The sequence below is a fragment of the Bufo gargarizans genome, chromosome 2, assembly GCF_014858855.1.
Source record: "Bufo gargarizans isolate SCDJY-AF-19 chromosome 2, ASM1485885v1, whole genome shotgun sequence".
NCBI classification, from domain to species: Eukaryota; Metazoa; Chordata; class Amphibia; order Anura; family Bufonidae; genus Bufo; species Bufo gargarizans.
The window spans coordinates 300,034,485-300,057,406 of NC_058081.1; positions in this window are offsets into that span (position 1 = coordinate 300,034,485).

Consider the following 22,922-nt stretch of genomic DNA (forward strand, 5'->3'; position numbering starts at 1 on the left):
AAAGTGGAATGGTCAAGAATTACTCCTGACCGTTGTGCATGTCTGATCTGCAACTACAGGAAACGTTTGGTGGAAGTTATTGCTGCCAAAAGAGGTTCAACCAGTTATTAAATCCAAGGGTTCACATACTTTTTCCACCTGCACTGTGAATGTTTACATGGTTTGTCTATTGTTGTGACTTGAAGATGAAGATCAGATCACATTTTATGACCAATTTGTGCAGAAATCCATATCATTCCAAAGGGTTCACATACTTTTTCTTGCAACTGTATACAAACTGTAATTACACATTTATTTTGTGCCAAACATTTTTTACAATTACAAAAAAAAGCCCAGAACATTAACCACTGCACTATATAGCTCCAAAGCCAGTCACTTAAAAAAATAAATAAATGAGACTTCGGCCTCATGCACACAACAGTTATTTTTCTCAGCCTCCATTCCGTTTTTCCTGCAGATAGGATGGGGACCCATTCATTTCAATGGGTCAGCAAAAAAATGCTGATAGTTCATCCGTTTGTGTTCCGTGTCCGTTGTCCGTGTTCCTTCAGCAAAAAAAATAGCGCATGTCCTACTTTTTTCACATTTGCGGACAAGGATAGGCATTTATTACAAGGGATCTATGGAAAAAAATCTGTGGCACTGAGGAAGGGGTAACATAAGACCCCGAAACGCGTCTGGTTCCAACCCCCCCCCCCAAAGGATCCAACTACAACCTACAGATCAATGATGAAGAATACCGCTCGGTAAATCAGTGCCTGTATCCACCAACATTCGGAAGCTTGAGAAAGACCGCCCTAGTGAATATTATTCAGGTGCGAACAAGCGGCCGGCGTGGAACTAACAGAGTCAAAATTCGTCATAACTCGAAAGACCACGGTCGAATACACACTAAGACCAACGTCCAGAGTAAGACTCAGGCATTCAGCCACACCGAATGGTAAGACTGTTCGAATTTATTATCTACCGTGTGTTGGCATACCGAGATCAATCTCAGTGGGACGCCACTGAGAAGCATTTATAGCGGGACGCCACTATACGAATATTATTCAAGTATTCGCATGCAAGCTGATTAGTGGAAAAGATTTGATCCTGTATCCGAATATTGGTGCAATTCAAACCGGACTTTGTCGATTTTATTCCGATGTTGTTGATGCAACTGCTCCTATAAATCTTATCTCCATACAAGAAATTCGGACTGAATATTCGAATGATATGGTTGCACACCCCTGAATGTTGCTGGTGATTGGAATATTCTATGCAAACTACCACCAGCTATATTTATTGATTTTTAATAGGCATTTTAGTTATTTATGATATTTTATGTGTTATATTTTATGTGATAAATTTTATGTGATATTTTGGGATTGTAATTGTTCCACTTTTATTATCTAGCACACTCCTTTTATTAATAAATTCAATATTGGTCTCATATCCGAGAGTGCCCAGTAGCTTTAATTTTTAGATTTATTGTTGTTGAATAGATTGGGTGAATCTATTTTCTGAGAGCACCTCATTTGACCCTGTTTGACCCAGTGCGTCACAATTTTTTACATTATCTATATTTTATACAATCATCTGTATATGTATTAGTCATTAGCCCTATCCAATGGTATTAACTGTCAATGGTATTAACTGTCAAATTATTTAATAATTGTTCAATATATGTTTTAGCCTACTTATATTTAGAGGCATATGAGGAAAAGGGTCCTTTTGACTTCTAGCTGGAAGTCTTTGGGAGTTATTTCTGTTTGTTCCTTGCACCAGAGAATGGATGTCTGGCTAGTTGTTTATCATAGAGTTATGTATAGACAGAATGGTGCAGCATTACAGATGAGCAAATTGTTTTTAAACAAATCAAATTTGTTACATATTTCACAAAAATTCTGAAATGTTGTTGGTTCACTGAATGGTGCATATGGTGCCTATGCCATTTTAATGAGTAAATTGGCAGGGGAAATGGCAGGAAGGTACCATAGAAGATGGAGGATCACTTGAGCTAGAGAGAGAAGAAGGGGAAGGGGGTGGGGTGGGGGTGGGGGTGGGGTAGACATGCATTGACATGACAGATATGAGCCAATCAGGGGGCAGGATTTTGGAAGGTACTTCAGTCTCTGAAGCCAGATATGCCAAAAAAAAAGTATTACATTTTCTACTGTATATAATTGAGCATTACAGCACATTTCAGTGTGTTCATACAAGTGTTTTCTTAGAAGGAGATGTATAATTGTACTTGTGCCTGTAGCAAATTTGTTGCAGATTATAACTAAGCAGTTAATTGCTTTTAACCAGTGTGTTTATAGCAGGGCATGTTTAATTGTGCCTCTGTTAGTTTCTGGAAAAACTGTTTCAATTTAGCTACCATATGTAATTAGGCATTACAACACATATCAGTGCATCAATATACTAGTTTTAGTTAACGCATTGTACTGCACTAATATACCATTTAGTATTAGTGAATGCATTGCACTGCAATAAATGCATTAATATGCCAATTTTAGTTGGCTCAATATACTGTGCAGTTTTAGTGAAAGTATTGTGCTGCGTTAATATAGCAGTTTCATTCAACACATTGTATTACCATTGTAAATTGTCAAAATGATTATGCAGTGTGTTTATATAAGGGGAGAGACATATAATTGCACTTCTGTCTATAAATTACAGAAAAAACACTTGCAATTTTGCTAGTATCATTTAACAATCTGTGTAGGAAATCTGACTTTTAATTCATAGGCCTCATAAAAAGTGTCTGGTAAAAGGAAGAGTGGAAAGTGAAAGACCCATGCCTCATAATCTGAGAGTCAGAATATGAGTGGCTGTAGTAGTGCAAGCAGCATAGCAGCATCCAGGTAGTAGTAGTACTAGTAGTAGCAACAGCAAGAGTTCTGCCTTGTTTCAGATAGACACCGCATTATTATTGAGGAGAAAGAGGATGATATTGTGGGCTAGAAGGATCATACCTCCCCTCAGTCACAGCAGAATCATGTCAATGTCGCCTCAGAATCTGACAGCATGCCTTTGAGAATTACTCCTGCTCCGCCTCCTTGCAGCCACAGAGAAGCCTTTACGTTGCATCATCCATGTCTTCCCTGCCCCCTCCTTGTGGGACATCTTTTTATTTCCTAAGAAGAGGAAATAAAACTCTATGTGGCTTAGAAGATACTAAAGATAGTATCCCTGTTGTTGACTTGTGTGAGAACAGACAGTGCTTTGACTGCCATGATTAGGTAGAGACGAGGGCCCCCAAATATACAGTGGATATAAAAAGTCTACACACCCCTGTTAAACTGTCAGGTTTCTATGATGTAAAAAAAAGGAGTCAAAGATAAATCATTTCAGAACTTTTTCCACCTTTAATGTGACCTATAAACTGTACCACTCAATTGAAAAACAAACTGAAATCTTTTAGGTGGAGGGAAGAAAAAAAAAACGGACTAAAATATTGTGGTTGCATATAGCCGGGGATGTAGCTGTGTTCAGAATTAAGCAATCACATTTAAAATCATGTTAAATATGAGTCAGCATACACTTGCCATCATTTAAAGTGCCTCTGATTAACCACAAATAAAGTTAAGCTGCTCTAGTTGGTCTTTCCTGAAAAATCCCACAGCAAATGCCATGGTCCACAGAGAGCTTCCAAAGCATCAGAGGGATCTCATTGTTAAAAGGTATCAGTCAGGAGAATGGTACAAAATAATTTCCAAGGCATTAGATATACCATAGAACAGAGTGAAGATAAAACAAGTAGAGAAAATATGGCACAACAGTGACATTACCAAGAACTGGACATCCCTTCAAAATTGATGAAAAGACAAGAAGAAAACTGATCTGGGAGGCTACCAAGAGGAGCAACATTAAAGGAGCTGCAGGAATATCTGGCAAGTACTGGTTGTGTGATACATGTGACAACAATCTCCCGTATTATTCATATGTCTGGGCTATGGGGTAGAGAGGCAAGATGAAAGACTTTTCTTACAAAGAAAAACATCCAAGCCAGGCTACATTTTGCAAAAACATATCTGAAGTCTCACAAAAGCATGTGGGAAAAGGCATTATGGTCTGATGAAACTAAGGCTGAACTTTTTAGCCATAATTCCAAAAGATATGTTTGGCGCAAAAACAACACTGCACATCACCAAAAGAACACCATACCCACAGTAAAGCATGGTTGTGGCAGCTTGGGGATGTTTTTCTTCAGCTGGAACTGGGGCCTTAGATAAGCTAGAGGAAATTATGAACAGTTCCAAATACCAGTCAATATTGGCACAAAACCTTCAGGCTTCTGCTAGAAAGCTGAACATGAAGAGGAACTTCATCTTTCAGCATGACAACGACCCAAAGCATACATCCAAATCAACAAAGGAATGGCTTCGCCAGAAGAAGATTAAAGTTTTGGAATGGCCCAGCCAGAGGCCAGACCTGAATCCGATTGAAAATCTGTGGGGTGATCTGAAGAGGGCTGTGCACAGGAGATGCCCTCGCAATCTGACATATTTGGAGAGTTATTGAAAAGAATAGTGGGCAAATATTGCCAAGTCAAAATGTGGCATGCTAATAGACTCATACCCAAAAAGACTGAGTGCTGTAATGAAATCAAAAGGTGCTTCAACAAATTATTAGTTTAAGGCTGTGCACACTTATGCAACCATATCATTTTATTTTTATATATTTTTTTCCCTCTACCTAAAAGATTTCAGTTTGTTTTTCAATTGAGATGTACAGTTTATAGGTCACATTAAAGGTGGAAAAAGTTCAGAAATTATTTGATCCAAATTTATTTGTGGCGAATTGCGTTAAAAACAGCTGTTTCCTGGCTGCAAAGAGCCTTTATAGTGGTGTAGAACACTGTGCCTTGCAGTAACACGCATACGGAGTATGCTGTGGTAGTGAAACAATACTGTGAGTCAGTATGATACGCAGATGACAGACGTCGCTCTTAGAATCACTGCACACTTCATTTATTTGAGCAGTCACGGAGCCAAAACTGACCAAATAACTCAAGTATGAACTTACATCGGCCTTACAGGTCGATGTTAGTGCCCAGAAGAAGCACACTCCTTTTACACCGTTCACATAGATGTCTACAGAACCTGTTCTATTAAACGCCTATACAAGTAGAGACACCCCCCCCAGACAGAGTGGAGAGGGTGTCAGCAGTAAGTTTGTGTTGCCATCTGTAGGAGAGTCCCCGGAATAATAATGGACGGACGATACGTGCCACCAGAGGTCCTGGCCTCGGTGGAGTAAGAACCGGATCATTGCGGTTACAGCGGCGAATGCTGCTGGCGCAGCGTGTCTGGGCCGGTTCTTACTGGGAACAGGTAAAGAGTGGGGGGGTGCCTGTTCCCCACGGCCAGCCCAGGTTTTTGGTGGAGCTGGGCCTTTAAGAACCCAGCCTGCTGATGATGGGGGTGGGGTGTGTCTTGCTGTGCTGGAGATTTCCACAGACAGAGTCAGTGCTGGTGAAGGAGAGTCTGGGCGCAGCACACATTGAAGGATAGCCTGGGACCTGTGGTGCTACGAGCCGAAGGGGCTCTGGCCTGAGGGAGACAAAGGCAGGTAGCTTACAAGCCTGCAGAACTGCTGTGGTCTGTCCAAACCAAGGTGACTCAAACCTGCTGTTTATTTTCTATGGAAGGACTTTTGTTCTATGCACTATGTGAATATGCCCCTGTGTGGTCTGCACATTGCCTGTTATGCCTTTGGTGTGAATAAAGTCACGGTGTATCACAAAGACTGTCTGTGATTGCCTCAATACTGCCGCTGCTACCGTAGCCTACCACGAGCACATCCCCACAATTGGTGGCTTGGAGCGGGCATTCCTGCAGTGAGGCAGACCTGAGGCAAAAGTTGTGTTGGACTGCATGTCATATATCAGGCCTGCAAGTTTTATGGTTCCTGACAAGATGGAGGAGGCCATTAAGCACCTGATTCAGAGTAATGTACAGCAGCAACAGGCATTGCAGGCTCAGAGGGAAAGTAATGAGCTACAGCAACAAAAGACATGAGGAGGCTATGTGTGCACAGCAGCAAACAAACACTCTCCTAATGCAGCAGCTGGTAGCCATGCAAGAGTCGGTGCGAACATCCCTGCAAGGAGTTTCAACTGCGACAACCCCGACTGTGTCTACCGCCAGGGACAAAGTCCGATCCGCCCTGAGGAAAATGGGTCCGGGAGATGATATAGAGGCATTCCTGATGGTGTTCGAAAGAACCGCGGAGCAAGAGAGGCTGCCGTTGGAGCAGTGGGCCGAGGTGGTGGCGCCTTTTCTGGTGGGGGACGCACAAAAGGCCTATTTTGACCTCAGCTGCGATGAGGCCAAGGACTATGAGAGGCTAAAAGCTGAGGTGTTGGCCAGGTTGGGGGTAAACACCTATGTGTGAGCGCACAGGGTGTATCAGTGGGTGTTTGCCGAGTCCCGACCCACCCGGTCACAAGCCTATGACTTACTTCACCTAGTAAAAAAATGGCTTCAGCCTGAAATATTGAGCACTTCTCAGATGGTTGAAAGGGTCGTGGTCGACAGGTTCGTGCGTACCCTCCCGAGAGCCATACAGCGCTGGGTGGGACAAGGCGATCCAGGCAACCTGGAACAACTGGTTAGCCTGGTGGAGAGGTATATGGCCACTCAGGATTTGGTGCGGGACTCAGCGGTACTACCGAAGTCACGTCAGCCCCCGTTGCCGACCCGGGATCCTGAAAAAGGGATCCCACCACATAAGGAGGGGAGTGGATCTCCAGTCCATGGGAGGAATACCCTGGGGAGGAGGGAGGCTGCGAGGATCAGATGTTGGCATTGTCAGGACTGGGGACATGTGGCATCCAACTGCCCTAGGGCATCCGAACCCATGGACTGCGGGTTCGCTCGCCGGTCCTCTTTTTATGCCCAACCGGTGTATATAGCTGACCCCCTGCTGGCGGCGGACACCCCTCCGGTGTGTGATGTCGTTGTTAATGGACACTCCGTGCAGGCCCTGCTGGACTCTGGGAGCCTGGTAACTCTGGTCCATGAGTCGCTGGTAATGGAAAAACTCCCAGAAAGGCGAACCCTTACCATTGTCTGTATACATGGTGATCGCAGGGAGTATCCCACCACTAAGGTTACCCTGGCAGTGTGTGGAAAGGAGGTACCACATGTCGTCGGGGTGGGGAGACGGCTCCCTTATGCCGCAATATTGGGGAGGGACTTTCCCCTGTTCTGGACTTTGTGGAGGAACGGGTTGCCTACCTGTGGGGAAGGAAAATGTCCAGGTCCCGAGCCCGAGGACCCCGAGGCAGGGGCCCCAGCTGTAGGGGTCACCGTAGAGGAGGTAGAGTGTAACCCTGACCGGTTTCCCCTAGAAGTATTGGCGGGTGAGACAGTAGAAAGTTCGTCCATCCTGGATCTGGAGGTACCCCGAGAAACCTTCGGGACCGCACAGCTCCAGGATTCGACGTTATTGCGGGCTAGAGAAGGTGTGTCGGTGATTAATGGTGTTGCCCAGCGTCCCGGCGCCGATACCGTATTTCCTCACCTGGCCTATAACCAGGACCTGTTATATAGGGTAGACAAGGTGAGGCAGGAGGTGGTGGAACAACTGGTGGTGCCCCAACCTTACCGACGAATGGTCTTGGATTTAGCGCATGCGCATGTGTTGGGTGGTCATCTGGGGGTTAAGAAAACGCTGGAGCGAATTCTACAATGGTTCTATTGGCCTGGGATATATGAGGAAGTCCGGAGGTTCTGTCAGTCCTGTCCAGTGTGTCAGCTGACTAGCCCCCAACCTCAGTATCGCAGTCCACTGGTACCTATGCCCATTATAGAGGTGCCCTTCGAAAGGATCGCCATGGATCTGGTAGGCCCCATTATTAAGTCAGCCCGAGGTCACCAACACATCCTGGTAGTGTTAGACTATGCCACTCGCTATCCGGAGGCGGTCCCATTGCGCCATACGTCGGCCAAGGTAATAGCTAAAGAGCTCATGAGTATGTTTGCAAGGGTGGGGATACCAAAGGAGATTCTGACGGACCAGGGGACACCCTTTATGTCCAAAATAACAAAGGAATTGTGTAAGCTATTAAATATTAAACACCTGCACACGTCCGTCTACCATCCCCAAACCGATGGGTTAGTAGAACGGTTTAATAAGACCCTGAAGTCCATGCTAAAAAGAGTCGTGGCTAAGGACGGGAGAGATTGGGACTTACTGTTGCCCTATGTTTTGTTTGCGGTACGGGAAGTGCCCCAGGCGTCCACGGGGTTCTCGCCCTTTGAGTTGTTATATGGGCGACATCCCCGTGGGCTACTGGATATCGCTAAGGAAGCATGGGAGCAACAGCCTACGCCTCATAAAAGTGTGATAGAGCACATAGGAAAAATGCAGGACCGAATAGGGGTCGTGTTGCCGATCGTCTGTGAGCACATGGAAGCGGCACAACTGGCCCAGAGTCGGGTATATAACCGAACCGCCCGGGTAAGGACATTTCATCCGGGTGACCGAGTTCTTGTACTCGTGCCCACGGTCGAGAGTAAATTCTTGGCCCGGTGGCAAGGACCCTATGAAGTTAAGGAGAAGGTGGGCCCAGTTGATTACAGGATATACCAGCCAGGGAGGCGGAAGCCCGAACAGGTATATCATGTGAATCTACTAAAGCCTTGGAGAGAGAGAGAGAATTTGTTTGCAGACAGCCCGCCCTCTGTCGGGACGTCAGGGAGTGACCCGGGGTCACCAGGTGTTCCGGAGAACGCCGCTGGGGTGACGATAGGGGACGGACTGTCGACCAAACAAACACAAGAGGTGAAAGAATTTGTTAGTCGGAATAGGGACGTATTCTCTGACCTTCCTGGACGTACCACCTTGATCGAGCATGACATTGTCACCGAGCCCCGGGTGAAAGTCCGCCTAAGACCATACCGAGTACCGGAGGCTCGGCGACAGGCCATTTCGCAGGAGGTAAGATCGATGCTACGTCTAGGGGTCATAGAAGAGTCAAAGAGCGAGTGGGCTAGCCCGATTGTCCTTATTCCCAAACCGGATGGTTCATTACGGTTCTGTAATGATTTTAGGAAATTGAATGAGGTATCAAAATTTGACGCCTATCCCATGCCTCGGGTAGACGAGTTGATAGAGCGGCTGGGAAAAGCCCGGTATTTTTCGATCCTAGATCTCACGAAGGGCTACTGGCAGGTACCTCTGACGGAGGCGGCAAAGGAGAAGACGGCCTTTGTCACCCCGGAGGGGCTTTTTCAGTATAGGGTGTTGCCTTTTGGGTTGCATGGCGCTCCGGCTACGTTCCAGCGTCTGATGGATGTCGTCCTCAAGCCCCATCACCAGTATACCTCCGCGTATCTGGATGATATAGTCGTGTTTAGCCCAGACTGGGAGGGTCATTTGTCAAAACTTCAGGCAGTGATAGATTCTCTAAGGAAGGCGGGGTTAACTGCCAACCCAAAAAAATGCTCGGTGGGACTAGAGGAAGCTCGCTATTTGGGGTATGTGATTGGACGCGGAGTCATTAGGCCCCAAGTGAATAAAGTTGAAGCAATCCGGAATTGGCCCAGGCCTCGTACGTCCAAGCAAGTACGGTCATTTTTGGGCCTGATTGGGTACTACATGAGGTTCATTCCCCATTTTGCCACCTTGGCAGCCCCGTTAACCGGCCTCTTGAAGGGTAGAAAGTCGGTGATGGTTCGCTGGGGGGAGAAGGAGGAGGAGGCGTTCTCCCGTTTGAAGTCGGCCCTATGTGAGTCCCCAGTTCTGGTGACGCCCGACTTCAAGCGGGAGTTTGTAGTTCAAACAGATGCCTCGGGAGTAGGACTAGGGGCTGTGCTTTCCCAAGAGCTCAACGGGGAAGAGCACCCCGGGGTTTTTCTAAGCCGCAAGCTTACCCCAGCAGAAACCCGATATAGCATTGTGGAGAGAGAGTGCCTCGCCATCAAGTGGGCACTCGAATCTCTCAGATATTACCTTCTGGGGAGAAGGTTCCGTCTGGTGACCGACCACTCCCCTCTCCAGTGGATGAGTCGGGCTAAGGAGGGGAGCGCTCGGGTTACCAGGTGGTTCTTGTCCCTCCAGAACTTTAAGTTCACTGTTGAGCACAGGGCCGGCCGCTTACAGGGGAACGCAGATGCCCTGTCCCGGGTACACTGCTGTGCATGTGTTCACCCCCTCAGGCTTGAACAGTATGTTCAAGCCCTCAGGGGTGAACAAAGGGGGGGGGATATGTAGGAGAGTCCCCGGAATAATAATGGACGGACGATACGTGCCACCAGAGGTCCTGGCCTCGGTGGAGTAAGAACCGGATCATTGCGGTTACAGCGGCGAATGCTGCTGGCGCAGCGTGTCCGGGCCGGTTCTTACTGGGAACAGGTAAAGAGTGGGGGGGTGCCTGTTCCCCACGGCCAGCCCAGGTTTTTGGTGGAGCTGGGCCTTTAAGAACCCAGCCTGCTGATGATGGGAGTGGGGTGTGTCTTGCTGTGCTGGAGATTTCCACAGACAGAGTCAGTGCTGGTGAAGGAGAGTCTGGGCGCAGCACACATTGAAGGATAGCCTGGGACCTGTGGTGCTACGAGCCGAAGGGGCTCTGGCCTGAGGGAGACAAAGGCAGGTAGCTTACAAGCCTGCAGAACTGCTGTGGTCTGTCCAAACCAAGGTGACTTAAACCTGCTGTTTATTTTCTATGGAAGGACTTTTGTTCTATGCACTATGTGAATATGCCCCTGTGTGGTCTGCACATTGCCTGTTATGCCTTTGGTGTGAATAAAGTCACGGTGTATCACAAAGACTGTCTGTGATTGCCTCAATACTGCCGCCGCTACCGTAGCCTACCACGAGCACATCCCTACACATCACTGATTATTTTGCCCTTCCTCTGATCCGTCAGAACAATAGTCCCAAAAAAACTGATCCTGTATGTGGAGCATCCGCCTTCACTCGGTCAGTAATCCACACAGTGTGGTCTGACTAGCGACTATGTTCTCATCACTGGCATCTATGCCCCTTTTGATGCAACCTATTATCTTATTGGCCTTGGCCTTGGCAGCAGCTGCCTGACACTGTTTTTTGCAGCTTAGTTTGCTGTTTATTAAAATTCCTAGATCCTTTTCTATGTAAGTGTTACCGAGTGTTTTGCCATTTAGTATGTATGGGGGACTTGCATAACTTCTACAAGATCAATAATAAATATATTGAAGAGAATAGGGCCCAATACTGACCCCTGAGGTACCCCACTAATGACAGTGACCCAAACTGTGTGTACCGTTAATAACCACCCTCTGTTTTCTATCACTTAGCCAGTTACTTACCTACTGTACATACTGTCGGGTATTAATATGAAATCATAAAAATTATGATTTCAGATTTTTTTATGAAAAATTAAAAAATTAAAAAATTAAAATGGAAATTTAATTGGCGGACATATAAACGCCAGTTCTTTTATTGATGAGATCTAAAGTTAATTTGTGCAGCTAATGAAACAGGGTGCAATTAATTATACAAAATATAATTTATTATAAATACAAGCAGTACAAATGGCATACAAATGAATACAAAGATATATCAAAATTGACCATAAGATGGTGCTCCACCGTTTACAGGCTGATCTAAGTACAATACAATACTACTTTTTCTTTTTACCAAATTATTACCGATTAATATACTGGTAATCAAAATATTATAATGTAACAACAACAACAAAAAAACAATAGAAATGAATCTGTGGAAAAGCCCTTATGCTCAATCAGAGAATATGGCAGTAAGAGACATCTTATAAATACGCCCGTTGACCTAACTACGGATAATAAAATCCGATCAGAGATTCCACTCTGATAGCAATATTACAGAAATTCTAATGATGTGCACGTTCATTAAAATTTTCCATAAAATTATTGTTTTAACACTATAGACCCACTAATAATGGGGTCTCAACTATATGCCAATTGGAGCGATTTATAATTACTGCAAGTAAAATAGATCATACATTACCCCTGGCTTTGGGATAAAGAGCTTTTAGAAGGGACCCAGCTTTCCAAGATTCAGATCTATCCCGTCCTGTGGTATGTTCCTGATGTGTGAAGTGATGCTGATGTATCAATTCCCAAGTGTTCTCCCTGAAGAAGTTCCAAGTGATGTTTGGCTCCAGTCCTCTTTGTCTCAAGTGATTTTTCAAGTGATCTTAGTTCCTTCTCTTTTTTTTTTTCTCTTCCCAAAAACTGCAGTAGATATCCTCATCCTTATCTATGCCCATCCCCTCTTGGATTAGGGATTTCCAATTAGATAAGGTGGGTGTTACGTATGGTAATCATGGAGATGATGTCATTTAATTGGCATTCCTTCTGCCCATCTACCACTTGATGGCACTGTTGTATCATATAGCAATTTTTAGAATTAACATATATATCCGGCTTTATTACACCTCTTAACCTTTGGTCTTTCCCAACTTAAATCAATTAGGAGGTATTCTTTCTGACACTTTAGGATCACTTTCCCAGACATCACGGATCCATTTTGACAGTCAACAGACCATCTTATTTATGGTCAGATAAGAGAACCATAAACTTCTAGTTTTTGCCCTGGTTTGTATACACCTAATTGTCACAGCTATTTGAATAATGATGTTTGAAATACCCTCAGCTCCTCTGAATAGACCCTTCTTAAGAGAAAAAAAACAACAACTTGCTATATCCCCTCAATGAGATATAATACAAAAAGATACATTAATAATGTCTGGTTATAATACTTAAATATTGCATAGTATATATGAACCATTAATAAGTTCAAACGCCAAATAAATGCACACAGGAATATATATATATATATATATATATATATATATATATATACGAAAAGATACCCATTCCACACCAGATGTGTTTTATGGATGTCTTTTGTTAGATCATGGCTTAGCTATATAACACCCATTGTTCCTCAGACTGATATGTTTAGAGAAACCAGTGTTTTTAAGCAATAACCTCTCTTGACCCCGGTAGTTAAGACAGTTCATGTGAGACCCATTACAATCTCTAAGATACCACATCTGTTGGCAATAACTTTTAAAACAATATACATTGTATGCCAGTGACCATTCCTTCTCTGGCTTATTCCAGCAGAGTTTTTGGCCTCTTAAAGGTAATGTGAATCTCCATTTTGGTTCTAATATTGTCAGACCTTAATGTGCAGATATGAATATGCCCGACAATACAGACATTTTCTCCCAGTCCGAGCATTCTCATTTTATATACTAACCTTTTATGTTGTACAGTGTCAAATGCTTTGGAGAAGTCCAGATATAAGATATCCATTGATTCGCCGCTGTCAAGTCTAGAACTTACCTCCTCATAGAAACTGATTAAATTAGTTTGGCATGACCGATTTCTCATGAAGCCATGCTGATATGGCGTTCTTTGCTTATTTCCATTGAGATGCTCTAAGATAGCATCTCTTAGAAGACCTTCAAACAGTTTACCCAGAACAGATGTTAAACTTAGCGGCCTATAGTTTCCATGCTCTGTTTTTGGACCCTTTTTGAATATTGGCACCACATTTGCTATGCACCAATCCTGTGGGACATTCCCTGTCAGTATAGAGTCTGCAAATATCAGGAATAAGGGTCTGGCTATGACATTACTTAATTCCCTAAGTTTATTTTCCTCAGTGAATACATTGGAGAAAAAAAAATATTTAACAGCTTTGCTTTCTCCTCGTCGCTCTCGCCGACCCCCCCCCCCCCATTACTCTTTAAAGGGCCGACACCTTCAGATTTAAACTTTTTAACATTTATATAATTGAAGAACATTTTAGGGTTAGTTTTACTCTCTTTGGCAATTAATCTCTCGGTCTCTAGTTTGGCCGCTTTTATATTTTTTTTACATGTTCTATTTTTTTCCTTATAGTTTTTCAGTGCTTCTGTGCAACCCTCATGTTTTAGTGATTTATATTCTTTCATGCAGGCCTTACAGCTGTTACATAGACAGGATCCGTTGTGCGTCTCATTTTTCCTTCCTTCTGACAAATCAGAAGAAAGGTCAAATAAATAATGTCAGCCCGTCAGAAACGCAAAATTGTGTCCCAGTTATGAAGTGGGGAGGGTGGGTCCAGCATGAGAAGTCAACAGCGTCCCTATGACATAGTGGTAAGGTGGAAGTATCATGAGGAGACTAGAGTGGCCCGCTGACAGAGTCTGGAGGTGGCAGCAGCCAGCAGCATCAGGCCACAGAGTAGCACAAAGACAGTGTGGAGGTGGCAGCAGCAGAACCAGGAGGAGGCCACAATGCACAATGACAGTGTGGAGGTGGCAACAGCATCAGGAGGCCACAGAGTGGCAAGGTGACAGAGTGGAGTTGGTAGCAGCATCAAGAGACCACAGTGTGGCAAGGTGACAGAGTGAGGAGGTGGGTGGCAATACTAGTACAAGCTAAAGATGGTGCGTGAAATAAAGAGCACTTGGCATCAGATTTGGAGGGTGGCAGTATCAGAATAGTAGCTGAGGCAGGTAGCCAGAAAAAAAAAACCCTCTCTTTTGTCAAAATGTTGGTGTGGTACCATGGCTGATCTAGTCTGATGCATCAGGCATTGGTGTGTGGAAATCCTGGCTAATCATCTCCTAATTTATCTTGACAAAGGTCAGTCTCTCCACATATTGAGTGGACAGGCGAGTTATTCTTGGGGTAACTATGGCCCCCTCTGCACTAAACAAACGCTCTGATGCCACACTACTGGCCATGCAGGACAGCTTTTACAGGGCAAACTCTGCCAGTTGCAGTCACAAATCCAGTTTGGCTGCCAGTAGTCCAGGGATCTTCAATGTGGGTTGACAGGGTCCTGTCCAAGTATGCCACCACCTTCTGGTTCAGGTCCTGCTCTAGGTCTAGCTGCTGCTGCTGCTCGTGGTGAGTAGTTTCTTCGCTAGGCGGGTGAAGAAAGCTGCTCATTAGCGACTCTGGGCTCAAGTTGCTGCTGATGGAGCTGAAACTGCTCCTACCCCCCCTGCCACAGCAGCCATGGCAGAGGAACATACGTAAGCACAGACCTGCGAGGGGATGGGCAATGGCGCAGAGAGGCTATGATGTCTCTATAGTAGTTCTGTTTTCCCTCCCTCTCAGCGGGTGTAAAGAAGGCCCAAATTTTTGACCGGTAGCGAGGGTCCAACAAGGTGGAGAACCAGAAGTCATCCCTCTGCCAAGTTAGCATGCAACCGGCCATTTGTGCAAGTGACTCGGAGGGATTCCCTGCCTCCATCTCCACTGCATACTGCCATGGTGTGTCTGGGTCCTCTGACTCATCTTCCTCATCGCCCTGTAGCTCCTCTGGCTGCTCCTGCTCCTCCTCTCCTGTCACCTGTGTAGAAAAACAACCCATTTCGCTAAACAATTCTTGTGTCGTCTTCCTCTAGTTCAGCCCCCACAGGGCTCAGGTGGCCGTGAGATCTAGGCACCACGTCTCCAGTCCCCTGACCAGCCAGATATACCAGCATCTGTTTCAGGACATGAAGCAGTGGAATGACGTTGTTCATCCCATAGTTCTGGCGACTGACAAATAACGTGGTATCCTCAAAGGGCCTGAGCAAACAGCAGGTGTCACGCATGAGCTGCCACTGTCTGACATCAAAGTTACACAGGGAAGTACTCCTGTCCGCTTAGATCGTCAAGAAATAGTTTATGTCCATTCTCTGTTCATATAGTCGGTCCAACATATGGAGGGTGCAACTCCAACGGGTGGAAACGTTGCATATCAGCCTATGTTGGGGTTTCCGTTCTGCTGCTGTAGCTCAATGAGGGTATGCTTTACGGTGTGGCTGAAGTGCATGCAAAGTTCCCTGGCCATTTTACGATGTCTTTCAGATGGGTGGAAGACGTCGTGAATTGATTGACAACCAGACTGAACATGTATGCCATGAAGGGAGCATGGCTCAGCCCTCCTTGATGCAGTGTCAACACCATGTTCTTCCCGTTGTTGGTAACGATTCTTGATGAAGGACACAGAGAAGTTCCTCCCCTGTGTGACTGCATTCGCCCAGGCAAAGAAGGTGCAGAACAGCGTGACACCGCCATGCCCTGCACATGTTGTATGCTGGAGGGGCACTGTGAATTTTCCCTGCAGAGGTGGCTGAGGACACGTTTGAGGTTGAGGAGGCCGAGGCGGATATTGTCGCAGGACCAACTGCGTGAGAACGTGGAGGTGGAGGTGGCGTCACCTTGTCAAGTTGCTTGTGTGGCTGTGCAGGAACCACATTCACCCAGTGGGCCACTTATACACGCCACCAAAGGCTGTAGAACATATAACTACACAGCTGAAGGCAAATAATACTGTATATATTTTTTTGTCACTAATACTGTACATGCCAAAAAGGGCTTTAAACATATAACTGCACTGCTGAACGGCAAATAATATATATTTTTGTGCTACTAATACATGCTAAAAAGGGCTGTAATTTTCTAATTTCTCCACACAATGGTTAATAAGTAGAGTTGAGTGGACACCTGGATGTTCGGGTTCGACGGGTTCGGCCGAACTTGAGAAAAAAGTTTGAGTTCGGGATCCGAACCTGACCCGAACTTGACCCCGAACCCGAACCCCATTGAAGTCAATGGGGTCCCAAACTTTTAAGCACTAAAATGGCTGTAAAAATGTAATGGAAAGGGCTAGAGGGCTGCAAATGGCATCAACATGTGGTTAAGAGCATGGCAAGTGCTCTGCAAACAAATGGGGATAGGGAAATGACTTTAAATAACATAAAATATGTAAAAAAAAATAAAAAAAATCTTGATCTAGGAGGACGAGGTCCATATGGAGTAGGACACATTCAGACAATACACTGGCTGCAGGGCAGGCCAGCACCTCCAAGGGGTAAAGGGCAAGCTCAGGTCATGTGCCCAATTTGGAGACCCAGAAGTTGCAGGGGCTGACCCCTGTCAGTTCGTGTAGGCGTGTGCACACTTACTGCCCCACCATGTCGCACATCCCCCTGATGTTCACGATCCGATTTGATATCTGCTCTATCAACTTTCGATGTTCTTTTATGCGCCTACCATGGTGATCATGGGTGGCGGGGAATCAGGATTCCAGGCCAAAGAGGGAGCGTGAGAAAGAGAGACCACATCCAAGGGAGGATTCATTTTTTTCAAATTTAAAATTATAGAGTTGAAATATGGGAGAAATTATTAAAGCATAAAAGTGTGACAACTTTTCAAAGTTTAAGCATTGAATGAAAGGATGTGGCGCGCATTCATTACTGAATAATTAATAAAATGGTATTCCCTGCATAGGGCATAGCAGGTGTTTATTCACGTCTAAAATTGTATAATGTCAACCCAAGAATGTAACAGAAAAATTATTGCAATTTATTAAGCTGTCAACTAGGTATAGCAGTGGTACTATACACCCAAAAATTGGTGAATTTATAACTTTTAATAGTATCTTTAAAAGATAAGCTCAAATCAAGCTCAGACCCCATGGGTCAAGAAAACATAGATGCAAATGGAACACTTATTGTCTCAGAACAAAAAATTGCTTTTAAATTACTCTGAGGTTACTCACGGTTTGTAGATATAGCCCGAAATTAACTGTTTGAAGTTTGCAGGGGGCTTTTCTGCAGGTAGGTATTCAGGACGTGGTGAGAATATCTATCAATTAATACTCCAGGGAAAAGAAGCATAGGGGCCACAGTGGGAAACAGATAATAAAAACCTATTTTTCCCTATGTGTCCCTCCCTAGATCTCAGCCCAGGGACATCCCTTGATGGTAAGGGTTCACTGTCCTCGTACCTAACCTAAACACCCCTGTTAAGCCCTATTGCTATTAGAAGGGAATACATGGCTATATTGGTCCGCTGAATACATGAATAATATATATGTATATAAACCAAACAAATATCCCGATGCAGCGTTTTCCCAGTCAATAGTATCAAGACCAGTTTGTCAGGGGATTATATATACTTAGCTTAAGTCTCACGGTAAAGACTCTCACTTGGTGCCCCTCAATCAGGTCCCTCTGGGAGACTTGAGCCAGGATGCAGGCTTTTGGGATGTCAGGTGTCTCAATGTTATTTTCAAATTGGCACCTTATATACTATCTCCTCCCATCTAGGTCCTCCCCCCCACACAAATCACAAAGACCCTCCTCCTTACCAGAGCCTGTTTAATCTAATCTCCTCATGGCTATGTAGAGCCATAGATCCTGTTCATTATTTACCTATAACTGTATGCTTCGATTACTCATAATATCATGCAGGTAGAAGAAAAAACGCCGCTGTGGAACGCATATGCGCTCCAAAGACCGCAAGTTACGTCACCTCCGAGCGCTCCAAAGACCGCAAGTTACGTCACCTCCGAACACTCCAAAGACCGGAAGTGTAATATCGGTAGTACCCTAGGACGCTCCTGCATTCCATAGACAGGAAATAGATCATCAGAGGTAGACTTTGCGAACTGCAGAACGTGCGTGTACCTGAACACTTGCCAGTGCCCTCTCAACTATGTGGGGAAGACAAAAAGAGAGCTGAGGAGGAGGATCGGTGAACATGTAGGAGATATTAAACACAGAAGGGATAAACCGGTGTTGAACCATGTCCATGAATTCCATGAGGGGAATCCAAAGTTTTCAATCCATTGAGGTTAACCCCCCTCAACATGCAAGGGTGACTGGAATAGGAGGATACTACAAAAAGAATGCCAATGGATTTATAGACTATATCTAGTCCTGATGGCCTGAATGAACAACTATCGTTTGGATTTTTTCTATAATCAGCAACGTATGACTAGTACACATTGACATGTTATGTCCTCCCGACCTCTGTGTACATGACTGGCCCCCCCTGTTTCTGTCTCTAATTCCCCTGTGTAATGTAGATCTAAATATATTAAATGAGTGCCATACTTCTGTCTATCGGATCGGAATAGATCCAATGTGATATATCAAACCCATGATGGGGTCATCCGTATCAGGAATAGATGCCCCATCTGGGATAATACTGTGGGCATTATCTAGAGTAAAGGTGTCCATAGCCTTGACTATACCCTCTGTGTACCATTTCCCCTCCCCTCACCTTTCCCCTTCCTCAAGTACATTTACTCAGTTGGGTAGATCGGACATATTTATCTTAAGTGTTAATATAGGTATATACATTTTAATTAGCTTACAAAATATTTATCTTGCTGTTTTAAATATAAGCAGGGTGATGATTGGCCTGTGGAACTCATATGCGTTCCAGATGGTATGCCTGGTACTTCAGTCTACCTCTGATGATCTATTTCCTGTGTATGGAATGCAGGAGCGTCCTAGGGTACTTCCGACACTACACTTCCGGTCTTTGGAGTGCTCGGAGGTGACGTAACTTCTGGTCTTTGGAGCGCTTGGAGGTGACGTAACTTCTGTTCTGCGGAACGCAAATGCGTTCCACAGCGGCGTTTTTTCTTCTACCTGCATGATATTATGAGTAATCGAAGTATACAGTTATAGGTAAATAATGAACAGGATCTATGGCTCTAAATAGCGATGAGAAGATTAGATCAAACAGGCTCTGGTAAGGAGGAGGGTCTCTGTGATTTGGGGGGGGGGGAGGACCTAGATAGGAGGAGATAGTATATAAGGTGCCAATTTGAGAATACACCTTCGCCAGTCCCAAAGGTTTTCCACGTATGAGGGTACTAAATCTCTACTAATGTCGCTTCATAAGGACTGAAAAGATGGACGGCATTTGCTAATTTAGTGGTGCAATTGGCCATGGAATTTTCAGAGTAAGTTTGGAGGAGGCTTTGCAGGATAGGGTAATAAAAAACAAGCCTTCTTCCATAGTTTACACGCTTTCACGCTTTCAACTGCTTTTCCTGAACCCAAAAGTTAAACTTTTTGGGGTAACCAACCCACTTTACAAAATACAGCGTTTTACCTCTAACATTCTTCTTTTAAAAAAAAAAATTCTATACGGTAAACACGTTGCTTATCGAGGGGTACTTTTTGGACTTCTTCCATGTAGAACGATCCTTCAATGATCTTGTCGGACAGGTCTTTCAACTTATAAAAAGGTCTGAGGCCCCTAGTGTTTACGGCGTAAATGGTAAATATCTTGTCCGTATAGGTTTGTTCATAGCCCTTCGCGAAGGTCCCCTTATAGCGTACAATTCTGACGTGGTCACCTATTTTTAATAAGGGTTTAACTTTTTTAATAGAGGTGTAATTGCCATAGATATTTTTCCAAACGGTTAAAGAGTCCTCTTTTGTTACATCTACAGGACGACACCTAATGGTTCTGTGGTACATGCGATTATAACTATGCACCAGGTCTTGTAACTTGCCAATGTATTTGTATGTGTTCTGTTCTCTAAGATAACCACATTCTTGTTTTCAGCGTTCTAGTAAAACACTCCACCGATGTTTTGACCATATTCGAAGTTAGAAAATGATGTACTGTATTTTATAGGCTTCACAAAGTTCTCTCATAGGTTTAATAAACTCTCGATCCCGATCCGTCTGAAGTTTTCTGGGGGACCGCCCGCTTAACGTAAATATCTGTTCAAAAGTGGCTGCCACTGTCGCACCGGATTTATTGGAAAGTCCAGACACCCAAGCGTATTTCAATAGAATTTCAACGATCGTTAGCAAGTATTTTACACCATTATTTTCTTTAGGCAAATCTATCATCAACACAAGATCGCAAGATCGGCTTGCCATTGGTCATCTATATCAGACACAACTAATTTGTTTCTTTTAAATAATTTTTTAACTGATTTGTGCAATGTGTAAGTATCCTCATTGTTCAACCAATTTTTTTCAGTGTCTTTTCTTATTTCGAATTTTCCTACTCTGAATAAGGGCTCAACACCTCCGTAAGAACCAACAGTTTTTTTGGCGTGTAGTACTGTTTTCTCAATATTTTGGTGTTTGCGGTCATTTTAGCGACGTTTTTAAGCACCTGCTATCGACGACGCGCCCTAGCGGTTTATAACATTTTAACTAATCAAGATAGTGTATCTATTGTAAAAAAGAAAAACTGACTACATTTTTGTTTAAAAAGTCATTTTATGTAAAAACATTGAGATATTACATGCAAATAATTTTTTATATACCGTCAAAATTTAATTTACAACGATAACCAAGCCTTCGTAGTGCCTATCAGGCACTACGTACAAATACATTTTTATATACATTCAAAGTAAAAGTTACAATGTTAACCAAGACCTCTGTAAAAAAGGAGGCATTCTCTTTTTAGGTAATAAAGAGCCTTGCGTTAATGCAGGGGTTTTGGTTATAATTGGCTGCTGCCTGAAAGGAGTACGAATAGTTTCAAAAGGTTCGTCAGGCGACCCCCTTTTAAAATTATCGTCAAGTTCTCTTTTACTTGTATTACCGTTCATGGTTGATGGCGCGTTCAGTTCGGCAATGGTTTCCATGAAGATGTCCCACCCGCAAGGCGTTTTAGCCTTAAGAAACCTGTGACTCTGACGCAAATCAGGTCGATGATGTTGGATCCTGGTATAGCTTGATCTTTGTAAATGAATTCACCCCTAGCATTCCAGTACAGCTTGTTACCAGATCGTCGCAGTTTGTTCAACAAAAGTTCAGCATTTTTCCTATACCTTATATTAACATTGTCAAGTATCTCTTTAACATTGTCTCTACTAGAAGAGTCATTTGTCGATCATTGTTGATCTGGTTGCGGAATCAAAGTTAGGGTTGACATTTCTATTCTTTCAACATCCAAACGCTGGATAACGGTTTGGCGTATGTCTGCTGTTTCTACAACAGTTTTATTTTTAGCCGGTCCAACTCCTGTTTGGAAAATAGGAACATTTTCTCTGCATACTCCATTATGAGCCGCCGACTCTATTAGCTATGAAGCTAGTGATTAAAGGTATCGCAAAGCCGAGCAGCGAACTTATAAAACCGCCTTGTCTTTAATGGGTCAGCTTTTATTGCTTAATTTCTTTATAGCCTTGCACAATCTTTTCAGTATATTTTTTTGTCGCTCTCTAAGCGGTATGTTTCCTTTAAGGATATTGAGAGTGATCTTGCCAATAGCGAATAGCAAATCATTACTGGTGCTGTGTAATATTGATTTTCAGACCGTCAGTTTTGTTTTGACCAACTCTTAAAATATCCCAATCATGTCGGATCCTATTCAACATCTTTACAGGATCAGCGACGCTACCCGTCGAGATGAGAAATATCACATTTTAGAGCTTCTTTTTGCACACATAAACCGCCGGAAGATCTGGCGGGAACAAACCAGTTCTTAGCCGTAATTTCTCGGCGTGTCAGATCTCAAATCTACAAGGAAATAGCTGTAAGGCGTGTGTGTAGCGTCTTTAGAAGCTTCTAAAAAGAAACGTGTCTTACTGGGGTCTTACATTTGCCGAACCAACGTAATTACTTGTAATTTATCACACAGGTTCTTAAAAAGGACAATGTATTTAGTGTTTAAATTTAGGGTCGTGCTTTTCTTACCCTAACAAAAAACGTTTTGAACGAGATACATGATGCTCAAATTTCTGTGGTGCACATATTTGGTGAAAGCGTTTTGTATTTCAAGATTTTTGCAAGCCGCCTCCATAAGATCATCGACAACCACCAAATTTACCTTGTCCTGAGGGAATAGTTTATCGTCTTTAAAATTTTGCAGTATTCCCTCGATAAACCTGATATTTGTAAACAAACAGGTTAACTCGTCATACAATTTCTGCCAAAACGTGTAAAACCAAAGGATGTTGTCGGATTTGTGCGACTTTAGCATATCCGCTTGTATTAACAACCGTTTTACAAAAAAACTATTTTTAGAATTTGAGGGCCCTGCTAAAATACAAGAAAACAGGTGATGAAATTGTGCTGCCATGGTAGCTGAGAAATAGCGTCATAAAGTCCATCGTCAGTCGTCTATTTGTGTAGAGGCACTTTTGCGTTTTACGTAGAGGTCTTGTTTCTATGTCCCGATGCTTCGCGATTTCTAAAA